Genomic DNA, 9,422 nt, shown 5'->3' with positions numbered 1-9,422 from the left:
TATTAATTATGCTATTACAGTTATCCCAATTTTTTGCCTTTATCCCTCTTCTCCCTGCACTGCCTCCCTCCACCCTCCAGCACCCCCACCTTAGTTCATGTCCTTGGGTAGTACATGTAAGTTCTTGGCTTCTCCATTTCCTGTGCTATTCTTAACCTCCTCCTGTCTATTTTGTGCCTACCTATTATGCTTCATATTTCCTGTACCTTTCCCCTCAATTCTCCCTCTCCCCCTCCCCACTGATAACCCTCCATATGATCTCCATTTCTGTGATTCTATCCCTGTTCTACTCACTTGTTTAGTTTTTGTTTTTCAGGTTCAGTTGTTGATAGTTGTGAGTTTGTTGTCATTTTATTGTTCATAATTTTTTATCTTCTTCTCTTTCTTAGATAAGTCCCTTTAACATTTCATATGATAAGGGCTTGGTGATAATGAATGCCTTTAACTTGACCTTATTTGGGAAGCACTTTAATGATAGCTTTGCTGGATAGAGTAATCCCAGTTGCAGGTCTGTGCCTTTCACGACTCAAATACTTCTTTCCAGTCTCTTCTTGCTTGTAAGATTTCTTTTGAGAAACCAGCTGAGAGTATTATGGGAACTCCTTTGTAGATAACTGTCTCATTTTTTTCTTGCTGCTTTTAAGATTCTCTCCTTATTTTTAATCTTGTGTAACTTAATTATGTTGTGCCTTGGTGTGTTCCTCCTTGGGTCCAATTTCTTTGGAACTCTCTAGGCTTCCTAGACTATTTTCTTTGCCAGGTTGGGGAAGTTTTCCTTCATTATTTGTTCAAATAAGTTTTCAATATCTTGCTCTTCCTCTTCTCCTTCTAGTACCCCCATATTTCAGATGTTGGAGCACTTAAAGTTGTCCCAGATGTTCCTAAGCCTCTCCTCATTTTTTTTTGTATTTGTTTCTTCATTCTTCTCCAGTTGGATGCTTATTTCTTCCTTTGTTCCAAATCATTGATTTGAGTCCCCATTTCCTTCCCTTTCCTCTTTGTTCCCTATATGTTTTGCTTTGTTTCACTTTGTATAGCCTTCATTTCTCCCTTCATTTTGCAACTGAGTTCAATCAATTCTTTGAGCATCCTAAGTACCAGTGTTTTGAACTCCACATCAGTTTGTCTATCTCCTCATAGCTTAGCACTTTTTCTGGAGTTTTGATATGTTCTTTCATTTGGGACATATTTCTTTATCTCGCTGCACCTGTTATGTGATAAGGGATGTATCCTTAGGTATTTGCCAGGACTGTGCAACCTCTTTGCTTTCTTGTGGTGCTCTCTGTGGGGTAGTGGTCAGAGAGGGAACAATGCCACTTGTTCTGCTCTCATCACACTTTCTGTCACTTCCCTCACTTCCCACAAGTGAATTGTGCCATTTAAAGTGCTGATTCGCAGGTATGTGGTTTTGTATACATTTTAGGACCCTGTAGACCTATCCAAGGAATTCTCCTATGAGACTGGGAGTTTCTTCCTCTACTGAAACCCCACAGAATTTTACAGCCAAGGGTTTTGAGTCTTTAGTTTCCAGTGCTAAAACCCTGGTTTTTGAGGTCTGTCTCCCTCCCCCATTGTTCCATCCAACTTATCTGTGTGTGAATGAGGGATCACCTATGTGGCCTGCCACCTTGCCTTTTGCTGTGCATCCTCTGTGCCCTGGCTGCCTGTCTCCACCCCTCCTGCCAGCCTGGATGAATATTTCTTATATTCCTTGATTGTTGGACTTCCCTGCAAATGATTATTTGGAAGTTCTGGTTGTTCTTTGTTTTTAAATTTGTTGTTATCCTTCTTTTGGTTGTATAAAGAAGTGAAGCTTTTCTGCCTACATTTCCATGTTGGCCAGAGGCCAAAGACAAAGTTTGATGTTTGTTCTTGTCCAGTTTGGTTACTATTATTCTTGCATTTTTATTATTAATATGCAAATAAAAAGATAATGAGTTCATGATGTGAATAAGAAATGGAAAGAACTGTTCTGTGAACTGCCAAACTCAGGATGATAAAATATTGTGAGAATAATTCAAGTAAGCAAGAAAGATTTTTCTCAACATAAGCCTGTCTTTATTCTATGAGGGTTTCTAAAAATTCATTGTTTTCTCCTTTAATGAAGACATTACCAACAGACTTTCAAGACATGGTGGTTGACATTTCTTGAAATCAACCTGAACATATGAAAAACAAAGGGTGCATTTTCCCTTGACTCATGTGTATGGAGTATTTTACTGTGTAACCCCTTTGAATATCAACACTGCCAATTACTGATCCAGGGAACAGTGACAGTTCCTTCTTAGCCATCGGTCTATCACATAGAGTCATATTTAGGGATTGTACCATTGCAAGTTATGGTTCTGGTCCACCCTTTAGTTTGCAGATTCTTGACATAAAAGACAGTTACAGTGTATTTATAGTCTTTAAGGTTATTGATCATTGATATGATGGGTTTTCCTCCCTTGCAAACTCTGGGCTTTTTTGATACTCTTGCTATAGTTCTATGGTTTCTCTGTTGGTCATAGATTTAGCAATGTTTGGTGCAGGGTGCACCTATGAACTGCTTTGCTACTTCACATTACAATTTAGCTTCTGGTTTATCAGTGTCACAGCAGTATGTTGAATTCTGCTGGGGGATGTGATATCTCAAACCTGTACTTTCCCCAGTCACCTTGCTACTTTAAAACTGTTTTCAGATGAAATATTATTTGGAAAAGTCAGTTTGAATTATGCTGCTTCAAATCCTTACTGCACTACCAACACAAATTGATACAGCAGGAAGCTCACTGCCTTCCTGAGACACAGCCCATGGAGAACTTGGAGGAATCACTGTTCACATAGGACAGATTCAGATCCTGGACAAGAATCCCTCAAAATGAGGCTCCAAAAACACTTCAGTACATTTAAGATACATATTCATTACTAATTTCAGAGGAAGGGAAATGTTTCCTGTTGAAGTAACGTGCCCTTACTACAAATCATGAACTACTTATAATAATTGCTTTGAAAATGAAAGAAAATTAGTATTTCAGATGATGTGTGGCTCTTGGGAAAAAGTTAAGATTGAACCAAGGACACTTTCAGTCACAAAAGTAGAAGCAGAGTTGACAAGCAAAGACATTTCTGGGTATATATTTATATATTTTCTTATCTGTGGGTCCTCTGTACAGTCTCGATTCTGGGGACACCTGCACAAAACACTGATGAAATCTATTAAAATACAGTAATGTTATACTGATAAGTCACTGAAAGTCACCACAGGTATCAAACATAAACGAATTTTGATTCTAGTACCAGTCTACTGACTGCATCCACTGGGCAGAGGAGACAAGCTATAGGCTAATTAAATCCAAGGAAGCGATTCAGCCCTGCCACTGAGGAATGATAATATATTTGAGATTCATATAATAATCCTATAATGTCCCTTTTTACACTTCTTTGCTTGTAACTTATTTTGCTTTACTAACAGAGTTATAACATTTAAAGGCTTTTTTAAAAGTCAAGTTATTTGATTGATTACATTTTAATATCAGTAATCAGCATTGTTATTCTAGTATATGCTTAAAAATTAGCTCTCCAAAATACTACTAATAATACCAATGCTCATAATACTCTAATTTGTAGTATTTATCAATTTTCCTTCTGTGTTACCCCCATTGAGCCATTTCTAAGCTACTGATGCAATATCTCTGACCCTAAGCCTAGGGAGTGATGAAAACAGAATACAGCATTCAGTATGGTACTGAGGCAAAGCAGATTCTAGTAATTATAGGTTGTCCAGGCTGGCCCAGCAGTACGGTGATTTTTGTAAAGAGAAAAAACTTTACCTTAGCCCTCCCTGGTGTGGCTCAGTGGATTGAGTGCAGACCTGGGAACCAATGGGTTGCTGGTTAGATTCCCAGTCAGAGCACATGCCTGGATTGCAGGCCAGGTCCCCAGTAGTGGGTGCATGGAAGACAACCACACATTAGTGTTTCATCCCCTCTCTTTCCCCCTCCCTTTCCCCTGTCTAAAAATAAACAAAATATATTTTTAAAAAAGCTTTACCTTAAACCATGTAAAACTTGACTAATGTGAACAATGGATTAATAAACATGGCTAATATGAATCCTTGGGTGAAAACAATGCAAAAGTTATTTTTCAATTACATGACTATCCAGTAAGATATCAATCTTTATTGTGTGGAGCCATCCTGTCCCACCCATTCTTTAATGCCCTCTCAATTTTCAAATACAAATTCAATGAAAGATTCTACTTGGTTTTATTTATAATGTTTAAGAAGAATTTTTTTAAGCATAAGAAAACATCATCTAAGACAACACTCTTTATGAAATTTTTATTTCCAATAAAATTTCACCTTTTCCCATAAGTCCTTCTCCACAGCCCACTAAACCATAACCATACCTCATTTCCAAGGGCTGCCCAAAATGAAGTCTTTCTTATAGAATCCCCTACTCTCTACATTCCATGAGAAGAGCGAGGCAAAATATCACCATCTAACTCACTCTATTTCCTGTTTAAAGATGATTGCTTGTTTGCTTTTTAGGTTTTCATTTTTAGAGAAGTTGTAGGTTTACAGAAAAATTCACCAGGAAGTACAGAGTCCCAATATATTTCCTCAAACCTTAGCCTCAGTTTTTGGTCATTAATATCCTGCACTAGTGTGGTGCATTTGTTAAAACTGGTGAAATAGAAATAAATGGTTATTACTGAAGTCTATAGTTTACATTAAAGTTCACTCTTTGTGCTGCACTTTCTGTGAGTTTTGACAAATGGAATAATGTTATACAGATTTCATTACACTAACATATAGAATTGTTTCATCACCCTAAGAAACCTCCATGCTTCTCCTATTGATCCTTCCTTCCTCTTTCCCTGGCAACCACTGATCTAATATTTCTATAATTTTCCTTTTCAATAATGTAATATATTTGAAATCATACAGTACATGTTTTCTTATTGTTGAGATATAAAAGGTCTACATATTTTGGATAGCAGTGATTTAAGTTATAATTCTTTTCACTCATTTTGTGGCTGTCCTTTTATTCATGTGACCCTTTTTTCACAAAGTAAAAGTTTAGGTTTTTTTTTTTATTTTAATGAAGTACAACTTACATTTTTCTCTCATGGATCATGTTAAGGCTACTGCTTTTATATTCTTATTTAACATATGCTTATTTTGCTAAACATAGTCATTTTTAGTTCCTTTTTAAATTTTGAAATAATTTTAAATCTTCAAAAATGTTACAAATATAACATAGTTTTTGTATATCCTTCAATAACCTTCCATTAATAATAAACTTTATAAGGCCTGGCTGGCATAGCTCAGTGGATTGAGCACAGGCTGGAAACCAAAGCATCGCAGGTTTGATTCCTAGTCAGAGCACATGCCTGGGTTGCAGGCCATGTCTCTTGTGGAGGCCACGTGAGAGGCAACCACACATTGATGTTTCTTTCTCTCTCTTTCTCCCTCCCTTCCCCTCTCTAAAAATAAATAAATAAAAAGTCTTTTTTAAAAATAATAAACTTTATATAACCATGATGCATTTATCAAAATCAAGAAACTAACACTGGTACATTACCATAATTAACCAACAAACTTGTACCGGATATCCCTAGTCTGTTTATGCATATCCTTTTTCTCTTCAAGGATCAAATCAGGGAACCCATGCTGCATTAAGTTATCATGGCTCCTTAGTTTCCTCAGATCTGTGAGTTTCTCAGTTCTTCATTGTTTCTCATACACTTGACACATTTGAAGAATACTGGTCAGGTTTTTTGTAGAATGTTTCTCAACTTGGTTTTTACATAACTGGAGTTATAAATTTTGGGAAGAATGTAAGAAAGGTAAAGTGTTCTTCTCATTATACAGTATCAAAGGATATATGATATTAAAATAACTTATTCCCACTGATTTTAACTTTTATCATTTAATGATAGTGTTGTCTCTTAGGCTTCTCCATTGTAAAATTACTATTTTTCCCTTTCTACACAGTATTTGTAAAAGTGAATATTTGTAGAAGCAACATTTAAAAGGAAAGAATTAAGCTCCACCTCCTAGAGAAAAGAAGACTAAAATATTTTTGGACCTGTATTTCGCAACAGCAGAAAAAGAGCCTTTGAGGCTATGCAAATATCTCATTTTTATTTAAACTTAGCCCCACCCACCAACTTCAGCATTCATCACTGGGCCTTGCCTAAGATGACTATTATTGTGGCATTCTAATGGTAATTTTGTGTCTCTCTTATCCTTTCTATGTTTATAATTTAAAATTTTTCTGTTGGCCTTTTTGCACTGTTGGTGGGAATGCAGAATGGTGCAACCACGGTGGAAAGCAATATGGAGATATCTCAAAAAATTAAAAATCAACCTACTTTTTGACCCAGCAATCCCACTTCTGGGAATATATCTGAAGAAACCCAAAACACTAATTTGAAATAACATAAGCACCCCTATGTTCATTGCAGCATTATTTACAATAACCAAGATATAGAAGCAGCACAAGTGTCCACCAGCAGATGAGTGGATAAAGCAACTATGGGACATTTATGCAATGGAGTACCCCTCAGCTATAAAAAAGAAGAAAATTTTACCCTTTGTGAGAGTATAGATGGAACTGGAGAACATTATGCTGAGTGAAATAAGCCAGTCAGAGAAAGACAGATACCATATGATTTCACTCATATGTAGAATCTAATGGACAAACTGAACTAACAAGTAAAATAGAGATAGACTCATACATAAACAGACATCATGATGACAGCTATGGGGATTGGTTAGGGGGACTGAACTACCCCAGCTACTCCAATCCATTACACACAGAGACTCACACCACAAACACACATAAATTGGTCTTCTCTAAAATTCTATGTTGCATTTCAGGAATATCTCTTTATAGCATATATACTCCATCATAACACCATAGTACCTACATTTTATCTAGCTTCCCAAGTAGATCTCTTAACAGTTATCCCCATCTGGATGTGAACCATATCTTATACTCTTTATATCAAAAGTGCTGGGACAATACCCTGAATATAGCATATTTAAAAATAATAATTTTTTGGATAAAAATAACATTAATAATTACATAACACATCAATGTATAGTATTTTCTATGTGAGGACTTCGTTATATCCCTTGGCTTAGAATGGTGCATGATGAAACAGGTGCTAAACATTCTATTTTAGTGACTAAAAGAAAATGATCAGAATTTTATATAGGTCTTGAATTCATTGCTCAGGGTTCAAGAGCTATTAACTCACCCTCCAATATTTAAAGTTAAACAATTAAATATTTGATTAGAGAAAAACAAGTAGGTGAGTTTGAAAAACTTGATAAAACCCAGAATAGAAGCTATTCTAAAACAATCAACTAAGTTATTCTTAATGATTGAGGAAAGATTGACACAGGAGGAAAACTAATCTTAGAAATTAATCAAAAGAGAGTATAGGAAAATCATCACCTAAGCAAGATAAACCACTAGTATTCTGAATGCTGCCAATGTCATTTTGTAGTAAACAGGGAGAAATATTGTCAATCCATGTTTTAACAGCATATTTAATTCAAAATTAGTTTCCTTAATTGGGAAGCAATGAATAAACAAATAAACAAAAAACCTTCACTGTGGGAAAAGCAGGGTTTTATGGAAATCCTAGATAAAAAATATAAAAGGCCAAATAAAATATTAAATCTTAGAGAAATATTAAAGAAAGTGACAATTTCTCCTTGGTATAATCAATCTTATCTTTCCAGGGAAAGATAAAAGGATTTCAGGAGAGACAGTATAAATTTGGTGGATGGGTACATGATGAATCTCACTATGACTTAGCCAAGGTAACTCAACTCTTGTGCCTGATATTTTCCTCTAAAAAGTGTTCTATTTGTTTCAAAAGTATCATGTTATAGTACTATAAGTTATTGACTCCCAGAAATAATGTAATTAGTTTGATGTTTTCAATGTTTTCATATATTATAAGATGTTTTACCAACATTGGAAAATTGTTTTCACAATAAATAAAGAATAATATTTATCAAGTTTCTAATCAACAATATATTACCTTTTTCCTAGACTCAGTCACAAAAAATGTCTGGAATTATGCTAAGTGAAATAAGCCAGTCAGAGAAAGAAACATACCATATGATTTCACTCCTATGTGGAATCTAATAAACAAACTGTAAGCAAAATAGAAACAGACTGCTAGATAGGAACAGGAAGACAGCTATGGGTGGGAGTTTTTAGGGGGTGGAGGGATCAAGCAAAAGGGAAAATGTACTCATGGACATGGACAACAGTGGGGTGATTGTATGGAGAGGGGGTATAAAGGGGATAAATGGTAATGGAAAAAATACAATAAAAAACATGGCAATATATTTTCCTCAATATTCAAATTATTTTTAAAATATAAACAGCATCTTTACTGCAAATATTATAAAATTTTACAAAAACATTTGGGCATTTCTGTATAAAAATAGAAAGTCTATATGAAAAAGATAAACACAAGTTCATTATTTTGCAAAAAACAAAGTTCATTCCACATTACTGTTTAGTTTGAAATTAGTTTATTTAAATCTATTTTCAGCTATTTCATGTGTTATAATTTATCTTTTAATATCTTTTTAAAAGTTTTTAAAACAATTAAAATTATATGCAATAAAATGAATCCATTTTAACTAGAGAGTTTGATGAGTTTTAACAAACATATATACTCAAGCAAGCCTAATATATACTTATATTTTCCAGTGTCCATGTCCTAGCAACACAGATTGGGACAGGTTGGTTGATAACATTATTCTTGGTATTTAATTATTACTGGTTTTTATTTACCAGAACTTTTGTCTTGTAGAATTTCCTAAAGTCTAGAATAATCTATTATTAATTAAATAATTTCATTAGTCATGTTTGTTTATAAGCCTGTGTTTCTTGAAAATACCTAGACTAGGCTGGTCTGAAAGCAGAATCAGTGGCCATGACTTGTGAGCAGAATTGGCATTATATAAAACATTTTAACAGACATGCATAAAAGAAGGAAAATATAAAAAATGAAATGAGGTTTGGATGTGAAATCATGGTGTTACTTAAAAGTTGACTATGAGAAATTAAAGATGACAAAGTAAATCTTCAAGTAGCCAATACAAACCATAGCCAATACAAACCATACACAATAAAAATTGGATTCAATAAGTAAAGTTAATAAAATGATAAAAATAAATATATAGAATCAGAAAAATGTTCAATACAGAAGGGAAGTAAGAACATACAAAAATTAAAACAAAAAAGATGGTATATATATATATACACAAATAGAGGCATAATCCCACAACTAAAAACCAAAAACTTTCCATTCTCAGTTTTTTTTGTTTTGTTTTGTTTTGTTTTAAGATTTTATTTATTTATTTTTAGAAAGGGAAAGGAGGGAGATAGAGAGAGAGAGAA

Source organism: Phyllostomus hastatus, unplaced genomic scaffold (genome assembly GCF_019186645.2).
Source record: "Phyllostomus hastatus isolate PE091 unplaced genomic scaffold, TTU_PhHast_1.1 phas_contig_65, whole genome shotgun sequence".
NCBI classification, from domain to species: Eukaryota; Metazoa; Chordata; class Mammalia; order Chiroptera; family Phyllostomidae; genus Phyllostomus; species Phyllostomus hastatus.
The sequence above is the reverse complement of the archived record's forward strand: the minus strand, read 5'-3'. Positions refer to the sequence as shown.